This window comes from Lactuca virosa, chromosome 2 (genome assembly GCF_052849685.1).
Source record: "Lactuca virosa cultivar CGN04683 chromosome 2, Lactuca_virosa_CGN04683_v6, whole genome shotgun sequence".
Lineage (NCBI taxonomy): Eukaryota > Viridiplantae > Streptophyta > Magnoliopsida > Asterales > Asteraceae > Lactuca > Lactuca virosa.
In genome coordinates this window covers 110,246,062-110,260,306 of record NC_136427.1, presented here as the reverse complement: position 1 = coordinate 110,260,306, position 14,245 = coordinate 110,246,062, and positions in this window count along the sequence as shown.

The following is a 14,245-nucleotide window of genomic DNA, read 5'->3' as shown; positions in this document are numbered from 1 at the left end:
GAGCATGGGACAACTATTGTTTTAAATTCAAGAATAAAGTTGATAGCTGAAACAGTATACAATGAATAATGTGATGATAAATAAAAGGTGTTTTATTTATGTTCATAGGTTTTGATACCATATTAGATTCTATTATTATTGTGTTTCATTTTGCATGTTTTGACTTCCAGAATAACTAGGTCGTTCTTCCTGATTGACTAAGTTATTCAAACTATCCACAGTCGGTCATATGTTGGAAGTAGATATGAATCAAGACTGTCATGGGTTGGCTTGTAGAGGTCTAAGATGTTGGACAAGGGGCTACAACACTCATGAGTGCTCATAAGTTCTGAGTATTGGATTCAACCCGCGCTCATTGGAATCACTTCATGGATTTTATCACGAGTGATCATGAGACGATAATATTTTATATTCTTCAAACCTAGAGATATGAGTTGTTACTATGAGTTGGTTGTACATTGATGCACGAAAACGCATTCGGTAACTCGGTGTTATAAAACGTGCCTTTGTGTATGATTCAACAAGTAGTAGAACAAGCCATATGAGTCGAAGTTTATCCATTCCTTTTACCTTCGGGATAAAAGCGATATCTGTGGGCCCCTCGATGATTTGATGACGACAAATGGAAGTGCTCGGCCGAGCCAGGACTGATTTGATTTGTTCAATTAGTCAGTCGTCATAAATCGGAAATCGGGAAACAACAAATAGACAGAGAGAATGATTATAATCCATGTCTCAGTCCATATGATATCTAGAATGGAGGAATATATGATCCCTTATCTAATGGACAAGTCATTGACAAAGGTCAGAGTTCATCTACAAGGTTAGAGTTCGACAGCGGCTTTTGAGAGCTACGATTGCCAGTTGGTTCCTGAAGCCATACGCAATAATAGTTTTCGACTTATCCAAGTGGGAGACTGTTGGATTAGTGTCTAAGTCCATAACTATAATTGGTATGTACTTGACCCGACTCGGCATGGTCCATTTGGGTTGCATGACATCGGAACATTTGGATAGACCGTTTATGAGGAAAAGACATTTTGTGACATATTAATATATTATAAGTTCTAATATATTAATATGAAATCATGTTATTTAATTAGTATTGATCAAGAATTAATTTGGACTTAATTTAGTGATCAAAAAGAGACTAATTAAATATATGGGGATTGATTGTGTAAATCATTCATTCTTATATATGTGGGCTTATGATCCAAGATTCCTTTATGTTGGGTTTAACCCATGTGGTGATCCATGGATACTCCATGGAATGGGAAAAGTCATGAGTTACATGGTGTAACCCTAATGGCCATACTATATAAGAACCCCTTTAGTTCAAGAAATTGGCACTAGTGATACATATTTTGAGGGCTAGCCGATTTGAACATGTATGTCTTCTTCTCATGGTTATTCCAAGAGTTCATGATGTTGTGTGAACCATTTGAGGTGTCACACTTGGGGCACTAGGCTCTCAAGCTTCATGGAGTCAAGCAACAACAACAAGGTGTGTATTCTATCTATTTTATTATCCTAGTATCAATGTTTTGGTATGCTAGTTAGGATAATACCTTGGATAATCATATTTGCATGTATAATAGAGAAAACATAGATCCAAGGTTTTTAGGGTTGCATGTACACTTAGGAGTGTTAGAATGCTCAAAACCCATCAAAAACTACTTACAGAAATAGAGAGGATGAAGGCAGAATTTCATAGGTCCCAGGAAATGATACCCACAGTTGTAGAACCAAGGATCCTGAACTTCGACAATGCATGATCCTCATGATATCAACTGGGGAACACAGCTCCTGCTACTGCTGCATCAACCTGGGGAACAACTATGAACAATCGAGCATCTATGATCAATGATCTCAATGAGCCTTTCAATACTCCTAGAAACCTTGATTCTAGTAACCTCTTAACAACAATACTATCAATACTAACTCTATGAATCTTGATGCAGGGATAAGTCCAAATATGGCTAAGGAACTTCAGCAATTGAGAAAGATGATCTCAAGCGTACCCGGGGTAGTTCAACCCATACCAGAAGCATCTCCGACAAGTCATAGGATCTCGAGATTTTCTCCGGTGATAGACGATACCGAAGTTCCTAAGCGATTCCAGACTCCAAGCATGAAGCCTTACGATGGAACTACGGATCCTGAAGAGCGCTTAGCACAATACCGAGAAAGGATGGAGATCATTCCCATCACAGTGCACTTGAAGGAAGCTTGCCTATGCAAAGGCTTTGGTTCAACCCTCACGGGATCAGCTCTAAAATGGCTGCTAAACGTTCCTCCCTATTCTATTACTTCATTTCCACACTTAGTCAATATTTTCAATAACTAGTTTTCTTTTACCATAACCTTCGAGAAGATCACTAGTGATCTTTATCGGGAGGTTCAGGATCCTAACGAATGACTTAGGGATTTTGTTAACAGGTTTGTGTAAGTCCCAAAACTATGGATGTTGTATGATATTAATCAATCTATTTAGTGAATGCGGAATGTAAACTAAATAGAGATTCAAGAACACAAGATAACTTTCAATGCACACAATTCTATTAACAATAAATCGTATGGTACATGGAAACTATGACTTCATCCGTGAACAAAACAATGAGCAACTACTAACTGGTTCACGGCTAAATACATATATATATATATATATATATATATATATATATATATATATATATATATATATATATATATATATATATATATATAACAGTACAAAGCCTCAAAAAGCCCAAAAGCATCAAGACCGTAAACACTAAGTGTTCACGGTTCAGCCAACCGTGAACATATAAGGGCCCACTAACATACTAACATTCTAAGCACAATAAACAAAAATATTATGAGCCCAGCATAAACCACAAAAATATAACCCAACAATCTCCCCCTTGGTTTATTACTGGCTGCTATTACAGCTTATCGACTAGATGAACATCAGACTGATCGAACGCCCCAGCCCACAACTTCCGTTCAATTATAGTGGCAACCATTCCAGTGAAAGCTTTGCCTGCAACTTCAAACAATTAATTTTCTACAATAAGTTGAAAATGTGACAAAGTACGAATATCACGTTCTCTAAACTTCAACAAATCATTGGGATCGACAATGCGATACTCACTCTTTTTCAGCTTTATCACTGCCGACGCGATAGACACATCATCATAAACCTAAAATTACAGTGAGTCCAAGGTGCCTTCTGGTAAACGTCTGGGAAGCGGAATCCTTTTAGCTTGCTTTGTAGGAGGCCACATAACATTCACCATGGTTTTATTAGTGTGAGGATCAATGACATCCTTAGCCTTCTTCGTGAACGATGAAGCAATCTTCATGCCTTCAAATTTATTTTTAGATTGATCCTCAAGAAATCTCTTAAAATCCCAGGCCACGGAGTCATTGGTTGGATTGTTGAAAGAAGCGTGAATAAGTTCATCAAGATCAACTTTTGTCCAGGACATAAAGTCAGTTGGCTTCTCGTAATACTCAATTCGACTGCTCTTTCACTTCACGACCCACATTTTATTGTCAGCATCATATCCCCACATCAAAATGCCATAGCGATCTCCATAATTTTCAGTAAATTTCTTTCCAGTTTCCCTTAAAAACATTTCAGGGTGATCTCCTGGAGCATTCTGATCCGAATGTTTCATCACCAACATCTTCCATTTCAACTGCTCAATTCGAGCTTGTTTCTCTCTTCTTTTTTTAGCAGAAGAAGGACCAGAAGATAAAAAAGTGTCAAGATTCGCGTTTGGAGCAGGTCTAACAACTCTTTCACTCACATGTTGAGAGGGTGGATTGACTAAATCGGAGCTAGATACAGACATCTTTTCGACTTCAGCTCTTAAAGGTTGAAAATCATCACCAAACTTTTGATGTAAGCGTTGCTTCAGGTCAAAGACTAAAGCAGTTATACCACCAAGTTTCGCTTGAAGTTCAGAAATATTTGCATCTTTAACAGAGTTCTCATGTTCAAGGTTAGAAACTCTCAAATCCAGACTACCAATCAGAAAATCCTTATCAATAGAATCCTGCTTCAAAAGCATAATCTCTTGCTTAAGCTCAGAGACGGTTTGATGGGAGTCTTCATCACCTCCTTGCTTGGAGCCAATAGATATTCCTTTTCCTTTGGACTGAGAAATGGAATCTTGAAAAGCAAGTAACTTGGCTAATTTCACAGATGCAACATCATGCTCTAGAGGAAGTGGGGCAGAAGAGCTTCCCGAAGCAAATTTTTCCTCATTAACTATTTAACATTAAACATCTTCTTGGACCGGGGCTGTTTCAATGAATGGGCTTTGAACATCTTCTTGGACTGGGGCTATTTCAATGATTGGGCTTTGAACATCTTGAATAACTTGAGCGGGCTCAATAATTGGACTTTGAGCATCATGAGCAACTTGAATGGGCTCAGCAATTGGAGAGGGCTGTTGTACTGGCTCAGTAGAAAGCACTCCCGACCTTGGATATTTACGTCTTCGCTTTCTTGGTGCTAAGGAGGCATTTGAATCAATTTTATCACTCTTAGATGGAGAATCACAAATAACAGGAACTGCTTGGGGAGGCTTCCTTGTAGTTGACTGTAGTTGAACAATGAGAACATCCATCTGTTCGGGTGTGGGATCGTTTGACTGCTTGAAAATATTTACATCCTTTTCAGTCTCAGCTGGAGTATCCACATCATTACTAATCGGATCCTTCGGTGGTACATACATACGAAAATCCACTCCATCATCACTCTCATTGTCATCAGCATCATTAGAATCACCAACATCATCATCAATATCATTGTCGTCATCACTATCAGAAACCTCAAACGAAGAACTGAGATTTGGTCTTGCTGGAGCTACATGTTCTGCAGCTACTATCGCAATTGGAGTGCTAGAAGCTTGAGCATCTTCCGTTTCAGCAAAATTTCCAAATTTAACCAATTCTTTTACTCCTTGAAAAGTGATCTTAGTTGATTTTCTAGATTGCTTCATGAATCCAAAAGTGTTGGGACGTAAAGCTTTCATATCCAAAGTGTCAGATGACCTCTCAATTTGGGAATATTTTTCATTGAAGATCATGTGAAGAAACCTGGGATACTTTAAGAATTGATCCTTCTTCTTCCCCTGGAGATTTCTTTTCATTTCTTCAAAGAAAAACTTTAAAAAGTTGTAATCCCAGTTCATTGTTAGAGCGACAATAGCTGAGGTCGCAGTCTGAGTAATCTCATCAAACCCTGACTTTCTTCTAGAAATGAAAATTATAAAGTAGTGTGCTAGAAACCTTCAATAAGGTGGCAGCTGTTTCTTGATAGTTGGAGGATAAGTTCCTTCATAGCACATTTTCTCAAGCACCTCCTTCACTTTACTAACAGGGTACTCAGTTGGAAATGTAGGAGCATCACCAAATTCAAGCACTTCTCGAATAATTTTTTCAGAGATAATTATGTTAGTTCCCTTCACCACTGATTCAACAGTGCTAACTCCATCTGCACCCTGGTTACTGACAGAGGCATTTTTCCAGAAATCAGCAATTAGATCCTTGAAAACGACTGGATTAGAACGTAATGTGTGATAAATTCTGCAATTATTCAAGCCCACAATCACGGATTTGAATTCTCGATGAGAAGTAGGAGGATCCATAAGAAATCCAACAACATTGTGATTTTCATAGAACTTTAACTGATCTGCCATTTATCTGCACCAAACGAGTCAAGTAAGAATAATTCAAGTAAGAATAATTGTCCAAAAATATTGATTTCGATTCAAAGTTTAATGATTAAGAATAATAGGAATAATAACTTCTTATTAAAATTAATAACTTCCTTTTGACCAAGCGTTTACGGTCAGCGTAAAATTCTTTTGACTAAATGTTTATGGTCAAAGTCAAACTTCAACTGTTTACGGTCAAAGTCAAAGCTTTCACCGTTTACGGTCAAAATGATGAATTCCCTTGTATACGGTCAAATAATGGTTTTCCACGTTTACGTTCAGGAAAATGGGTTTCCAATCGGATCCGGATCAGAACTAAAACCCAAAGATAAACCGACGATTCATCGTCGACATTTTCGTCGGAACCACCGTCAGTTCATCGAAATCCCTTCAAATATTCTGCAAGATTTCCACGAAAAAACATGATAGATGAAACATCAAACTCGAAATCAATGTACCTACACACAATAGCAGTCAATCGAAATGAGATGTGAATGAGAGTGAGACGATGAACGATTTTGAGGGAAAAGGGGTTTTGAGAGAAAAGGAACAGCTCCTCTTTGTGTTCACGAAAAAATGAAACGAACAAGGAAAATTCAGGTTTTTATACTTAAGAAGTTTTGGGTTCACGGTCCAGTCCATGGGTTCACGGTCCAGTGGGCTTAATTTTAAAAAAGACTCTATTAAAAAATAAGTAATAAATAAAAACAAAAATAAAGTTTAAAATTTAATAACAATCAAAAGGAAAAATAAAAATAAAATTTAAATAGACCAAAAAAATAAACACACTTTAATGAAAGAATGAAATTAAGAACAATATTTTTGTATTTTTAAATTTTTATCATTTTTACTGATTTTTTATTTTTTTTTTAAATCTCCCCCTAAATTTGTGCATAGAGGAAAAATATGAACAAGTTTAACAAAAAAAAAATTTAAATATAAAATGAAGTTTTTGGGATCAAAGTTGTCAGACAATTCAATATTGTTTAACAGCACACACCTGCATGAATAGCTCTGGTCAATCACCAATATTGTGGTCCACTTAAACACAAAGGATATTAACATATTTGACAGATTATAAATGACAAGTCATTGTGAATATAATCCTAAAAATCCCGATTGTGGTCAATCGGGATTTTTAGGATACCAAACACCCAGTTTGTTGGGTCTAAAATTATGGTTTATACTTTGCTTTTCTAGGCAATTGTAATTTTCCGTCTAGGACTGAAAACTGTTCACGGCCCAGGTGGTGTTTACGGCCGTGAACTGGTTCACGGCCCATGTCCACTATATATTGTAGTGGTGATGAGAGGTTGATCAGTGTACGGCCAAGAGAGAGAGAGAGAGGAACTTAAGTGTGTGTGTATGTGAATCTCATGTAAAGGAGTATCATTCTATTCATCAATACATTGAAGATTCATATTATTCTTCTTCTCCTTCTCTTCTGTTTTGATCTGGAATCATTCGTTTGATTGGGATTCCGCACCATCAAACGGATCTGATTGATACACAAGTGAATTGGGGACTTACAATTGGTATCAGAGCTTGGATTGTATCAATCAATTTTTGCAGATCTGGAGCGTATTTGATCTTATTTTTGAAGGATGTTTGCGTTTTTTGATAAATCTTGGCAAAATAAGGGGGGTTTGTTCTTTTCATTTTTCATAAAAACGAGTTTGTGATCGAGTTTTGGAGCAAAAAGTGGTGAAAAACGCGGTTTTTCACGTCACCTAAAGCAGTGTTCATGGCCATTGAAGGGTTTACGGCCATTGAAGTGTTTACGGCCCAAGAAGGGTTCACGGCCCGAAGTTCTTTTATGGCGCACAGATGTTTACGACTCGGGGGTTTGCGGTCCGAGGTTCACGGCTAGCCTCGCCTCGGGTTCACGGCTCAACGACTTCGGACATTCTCGGCTAGCATCCTCGCACGCGCACGCAACGTCCTCGCATCAGCGTACACTTTTAAAAAAAAAAGAAACGATTTTGGGGGTTGCCAGGGATCGAACATGGGTCCCCTGATTCATCATCCAGGCGCCTTTCCAACTAATCTAGCTTGCTAGACGTTACAAACCTTCGCAATTTAATTCAAAAAACGCTTCTCCCATTCGATCCTAATTTTGCATTTTAACACTTTCAGCCCAAAAAATTAATTTTTTTTTTCTTTTATTTTTTTCAAAATCCATTTTCAACCAAAATTTTAGTTTATAATTTTTGACTTTTGACTTAAAAAATTGACTTTGACTTTCAAGTTTGACCTTTGACTTTAGACTTTGACTTTCTCGTTTAACCTTTAAATTTTCAATTTTAGCTTTTCGGTTTGACTTTTTAAATTTGACTTTTTAAGTTTGACTTTTTAAGCTTGACTTTTAAGGTTGACTTTTGAGTTTTTAGTCAAAGGGCATATTTTTTTTATAAAAATGAGTTCCTCAAAAATCCCGGTCACTAAAGTTTCATGTTCTCAATCTTGTGAAACTACTATTAAATTTCTTCGTGAACAAATTGAGTTACTAAAAAGGGAAAATGAGGACCTAAAGTACGAATGTTATACACTTAGGAAAGGCCAAAGACCTCTAAAAGAAAAATTAGAGATCAAGACTCAGGACTTTAGAAAACTACAGGAAGATTATAGTAATAAGTGTTAGAGCTACAATTTTATCGAGAAACAACTTGCCATTGTGATTGCCGAGCTTGACACATTGAAAAATAAGTTTGAAAATGCAGATTTTAATTTCAGAAAATTTGATGTGTCAAGTGAAGTAGTTGTGTCAATGATGGAAAATAGTTTGAGATTTAAAAATAACCAGCAAAAGGGTTTAGGGTATGATAAAGTTCCTCCTCCATTCAATCACAATTACATTGTCATCCCTATGACCCAGGAAGAAATTGACATAGAACCATATCTTGTGTATGGCAAACCTGGTGTATCTGTGTCGGAAAGTGGTCCTAAGGTTGAGAATACTAACGTTTCTACTTCATATGCAAATCTACCATTAAGTCATTGCAAGCAAGCAGCTGAAGAAAGTGTGTCAAAGTCCGATGACTCAAACTTTTTTGATATGTTTGATGATATCTTTGATAATTCTGCCGTGGTTGTTCCAGAAAGTGTTGAGCTGAACGATTTTAATACTTCTACTTCTTGTGCAGGTAAAGTAGTAGAGGATGAGGACAAGGAGAACATAACTAATTATAGTTCTGCAAATTCTGATGATTATCAAACCAATGACTCCTTGAACTCAGAATCTATTGCTTCTAATTCAGTTACTTCTAACAAACCTGCTATTGGCAAGTACATGCCATCAAAGCAAGTGAAACAAACGACATGCTGCAAGTGTGCTTGTGGGAACAATCAGAAGGAAAGGGCACGCCACCAGGGGCAGGAAGAAACAACTCCTACGTGAAGAAGCAGACTTGTTTTCACTATGGAACACCTGGACACATTGCTAGAAATTGTTCTAATCGCGCATACGTTCCCTACTACGCACAAGGCTGGCAGAACGCGCAAAGAGGGAGATCTTTCAAAAGAAACCCTTCGAGGCCACGTTCAGACAATGGTGATTGGAATGCACAGAAGGTGAAAAATCAAAATCCCAAGGACAAGAATGGAATGTCGGCCAAGAAGCCAAGCTCAAGAGATGCTCCATTGAAGCCAAGACCGGTTAAGTCAAAGTCATCTCGGCAGCCGACTTCAAGTTCAAAATCAAGTGTCGGGGCACCCATCGTATTGAACAAGAAATGGGTTAAACCCAATTACAGATGGGTTCCAAAGTTCCACTCTCCAAAATCTTCTAATGACTCTAATATTTCTACATCTTCTGTTTGTGATAAGCAGGATATGTCCTGGGAGAGAGTAGCTTGCACAGATGACAAAGGTCAACCCAGTTTCAAAATGGACTGGGTTCCAAAGACCAACTAATCCTACTCTGTGTCGGAGCAGCTATGGAGGCATATCATCAGACTTCGGTTTGTTGATAGTAGGTATTCCAGGCACATGATAGGAGGCATCTCTCAACTATACAACACTCAGAACTTTGTTTGAGAGTATGTATCCTTTGCGGGAAAGGAAGAAAGGAGAGGATCACACATGGGGTTTTGTGCTTAACGATGTGAAGAATATTCAGATCTGTTCTGAGATTATGCGTGCTGTTCTCAAACCTTCTAGATGCAAATTCAATCGGTGACTTACGGTTTCAGTGTTCTTCTCGATACTCCTGAGTTTATCTTAAACTAATTCGTTTTGAAGACAAATTTTATTTTCTTAGATGTCTGTTGGGAAGTGATATCAAGAAAGAGATAACGGGCAGTCTAAACATGTGTAAGGGACTGAATCTGAATTGTCTAGACTCTGTGTTCAATGTGCTGGTAGGCACGAAGGATTTGACAGTGTGGATTTAGATAGGATTGTTTGGACTAAGCACACGACGCTTGGGTAGATTGAACAGTGAGATAAACACGGGAACCCACGAGATACACTAAATTAATCGCATCTAGAATAGTGGTTCAATTTTTCATTGATGTACGGACTTATATCCTTAATTCTGGTTCTGATAGGGCAACTGGGGGTTCTGATAAAGTAGGTCTGTAGGAAATTATTTTCTTGCTTTCTATTTGTCAATCATATGTTGCTTCCTCTGCGTGATTAGAAGAGATCCGACCTGGAATGCAACATATGCAACTCTATTTCTATGCATCTTCTTTATCTGTGCAATTCTTCCTATCTGTGAGCCATATGCTGTCTCCTCTGCGTGATTGAAATGATCCGACCTGGAACACAACATATGCAACATTCTACCTCTCAATCCCTCTATCCTAATTAGCCATATGTTGTCCCCTCTGCGTGATTGAAAGAGATCCGACCTGGGACACAACATATGTCCTTATTTCTAAATATGACTTCCTCCTTAATAATTTTCCATTCACCTAAAGTAAGGAGTTCTTTGGAAGTTCTTGATAATCAGGGTATATCGGGAAGTGGGGAACACGTTCTAGTGCAACTAAAATTGAACCATTTAGAGGTTGTATGTAGATCTCACTGCTTAATTTAAGTGGACAACAATACCTGTGGTCATCATCAGCTAAATGGTTTATTTAAAAAAGTTTGTCCATATTCTTGGGTTTAAGTGGACCACAATACCGGCAATTGAGCAGATCTATTCATGAAGGTGAAGGTACTGATAAACAAAGTTAAGACTGTCTCACAACTTTGATCCCAAATAATTTTGTTTTTGTTAAATTTGTTCATAGTTTTCCTCTATGCACAAATTTAGGGGGAGAATTAAAAAACAAACAAACAAACAAACAAACAAACAAACAAAAAATTAGAAAATTAAAATTCCAAAAATAGTGTTATTTATGTTTTATTTCTTGTTAAAAAAATCAAAAATCCAAAAATATTTTTGATTCTGTTTTAATTTTCAGAAAATATGAAAAATCCAAAAATATTGTGTGCTAAGTTTTCTTTTAGTTTTGTTTTGTCTTGAAAAGTGAATTCAGATGTGGATGAGACTCATGGAGACTGTATCGAGATTTTCTGAGCCAAGGCTTCATCCGTGATCATCGAAGAATTCTCATTTGAAGGAGCAAGAAATGAAGACTATTCTTTCAACATTCAATTTTTCTACCCCAGAAGCAAGGTGAAGCTGACTTGAAGATTATATGACAGATTGCATTGAAGCCTCCTCAATCAATTTGTTGCTATTCTTGTACCTGGTGAAGTGATCCAGAAGATTAGATCCCTCTATTGTTCTCTCTGAAGATTCTCAAGCTGAAAGCACCATCTTTCAAGAATCTTTTCAAGAAGCCTCCTCACCCAACGTGCGTTCAAAGCCAAATTCTGAAGAAAAGCGCAAGTGCTCAAGATGAATTCATTTATTGAAGATTCATCATGTTCATATTGAAGTTCTGAAAAAATCGAAGATAAATGCTGAAGCCAAGCTCCAAATGAATATTGACAAGAAAAGCCAGCTACTTTTTAGGGGGAGCTTGTTGGGTCAATTAGAAACGAAAGCTATAAACCAAGGGGGAGATTGTTGGGTCTAAAATTATGGTTTATACTTTGCTTTTCTAGGCAATTGTAATTTTCCTTTTAGGACTGAAAACTGTTCACGGCCTAGGTGATTTTGGGTCTAAAATTATGGTTTATACTTTGCTTTTCTAGGCAATTGTAATTTTCCGTTTAGGACTGAAAACTGTTCACGGCCTAGGTGATGTTTACAGTCGTGAACCTGTTCACGCCCCATGTCCACTATATATTGTATTAGTGGTGAGGAGAGGTTGATCAGTGTACGGCCAAGAGAGAGAGAGGGAGAGGAACTTAAGTGTTTGTGTGTGTGTGTGTGAATCTCATGTAAAGGAGCATCATTCTATTCATCAATACATTGAAGATTTATATTATTCTTCTTCTCCTTCTCTTCTATTTTGATCTGGCATCATCCGTTTGATTGGGATTCCGCACCATCAAACGGATCTGATTGATACACAAGAGAATTAGGGACTTACAATTGGTATCAGAGCTTGGATTGTATCAATCAATTTTTGCAGATCTGGAGCGTATTTGATCTTATTTTTGAAGGATGTTTGCGTTTTTGGATAGATCTTGGCAAAATAATGGGGGTTTGTTCTTTGCATTTTTCATAAAAAGGATTTTTTGATCGAGTTTTGGAGCAAAAAGTGGTGAAAAACGCTATTTTTCACGTCATCTGAAGCAGTGTTCACGACACCGTACAAGAAGGCTGTCTTGACATCCATTTGATAAACTGTAAATCCCATCTAGGAAGAATATGCTAGGAATATACGAATGGCTTCCAAGCGAGCTACATGAGCATATACTTCTGTGTAGTCAAGACCCTCTATCTGCCTGAATCCGCGAACGACCAAACGAGCCTTATTGCGCACAATAACCCTGCTATCATCTTGCTTGTTTCTGAAAACCCAACATGTGTCCAAAGACTTCTTGCTTTTTGGTAGCTCTACCAACTTCCATACTCTCAACTTCTCAAACTGATTTAGTTCTTCATGCATTGCATATACCCAGATTGGTTCATTTAATGCCATGGCCACACTCTTTGGTTCAATTTGGGATATGAAGCACGAATCTAGACATTAGTTGACATCTCCACTTTGACTTCTAGTCTGAATCCCGCTTTCTAGTGGACCGATAATGTTCTGGATAGGATGGTCGCGTTGAACTCTGGTTGGAATAGGATGGATAATATCATTTACTATGACTGGAAGATTTGTGATATTGTCCAATTTTCCTGCTGCCGAATCACCTCCATCGGATTGTCTGTGATCATGAGAAGTACTTGCCACAAATTCATTTGCGAATGGCTCTGGAAAAGAGAAACTCCATGAAGGTTTGTGTGTCAGATACATTTTCCGTTGAGAGAACCTCAGTTTCTTCGGGAGTAAGAGAAGTGGCTTCGATGTCAGATACAAACTTTTGGACAGGTGAAGAGGACGATGTATTTGGTGTGGCTGGATTCACCGTAGGAGATTCAGGAACCACCATAGATGGTTTAAATGAGCCAATGACAACATCTTCCTCATCATCTCCAACAACTGCACTCAAACTTGAACATGTACATGAAATATCATCTGAAAACACATTAAAAGATTTAAACAAAGAAGTGTAATCAAATAACCAATCTGGTCCAACTTGAGCGTCTGTTGTGTTTTCTTCCAGCCAGCGCACATCAAATGACTCCACGATCTGTTTGGTGGATTTATTGTGGACTCGATAAGCGGTGCGTCCAGTGTATCCCACGAAATAACAATCATCATCCTTTGAGTTAAATTTAGGAGTTAATTCCAGGTGAAGTAATGTGCAAGGGCATCCAAAAATCCTGAAGTGAGAAACCGTCGGCTTATGACTATATAGAATTTCATATGGAGTCTTCATCTGCTGTTTGTTGATCAGAACACGGTTCTGAACGTAACACGCTGTGTTAATGGATTCAGTCCAGAAGAAGACCGGTAATTTAGAGTCACAAAGCATGGTCCTTGCTGCATCAATTAGAGTTCAATTTCGCCGCTCCACTACACCGTTTTGTTGAGGTATCCGAGCAGCACTGTACTGACGTAGTATACCCTTTTCAGCACAAAAATGATCCAGGACAGCATTCTTGAATTCTGTGCCATTATCACTTCGAATCCCCTTCACCTTCTCGTTGGTCTGATTTTCAGTGAGCACTATAAACCTCTTGATGAGCTCAGCAGTTTCACTCTTATTAGACAGGAAGAAGACCCAGGTGAAACGAGAGTAGTCATCGGTTATCACCAAGCAATAAGAGTTCCCATTGATGCTCAGAACGTTGACAGGACCAAATAAATCCATATGAAGCAGTTGGAGAGTTTTGTTTATTGTATTGACCAGTTTGGGTTTGCGTGGCTTGCGATGATGTTTGCCTTGAGCACAGGCCACACATTTCTCCAAAGTAATGAAGTCCTTTATCGGAAGATCTCGGACAATATTATTCTCACCAAGACGATTGAGATTCTTAGTATTTGCATGACCGAGACGACGTTGCCATATCATAG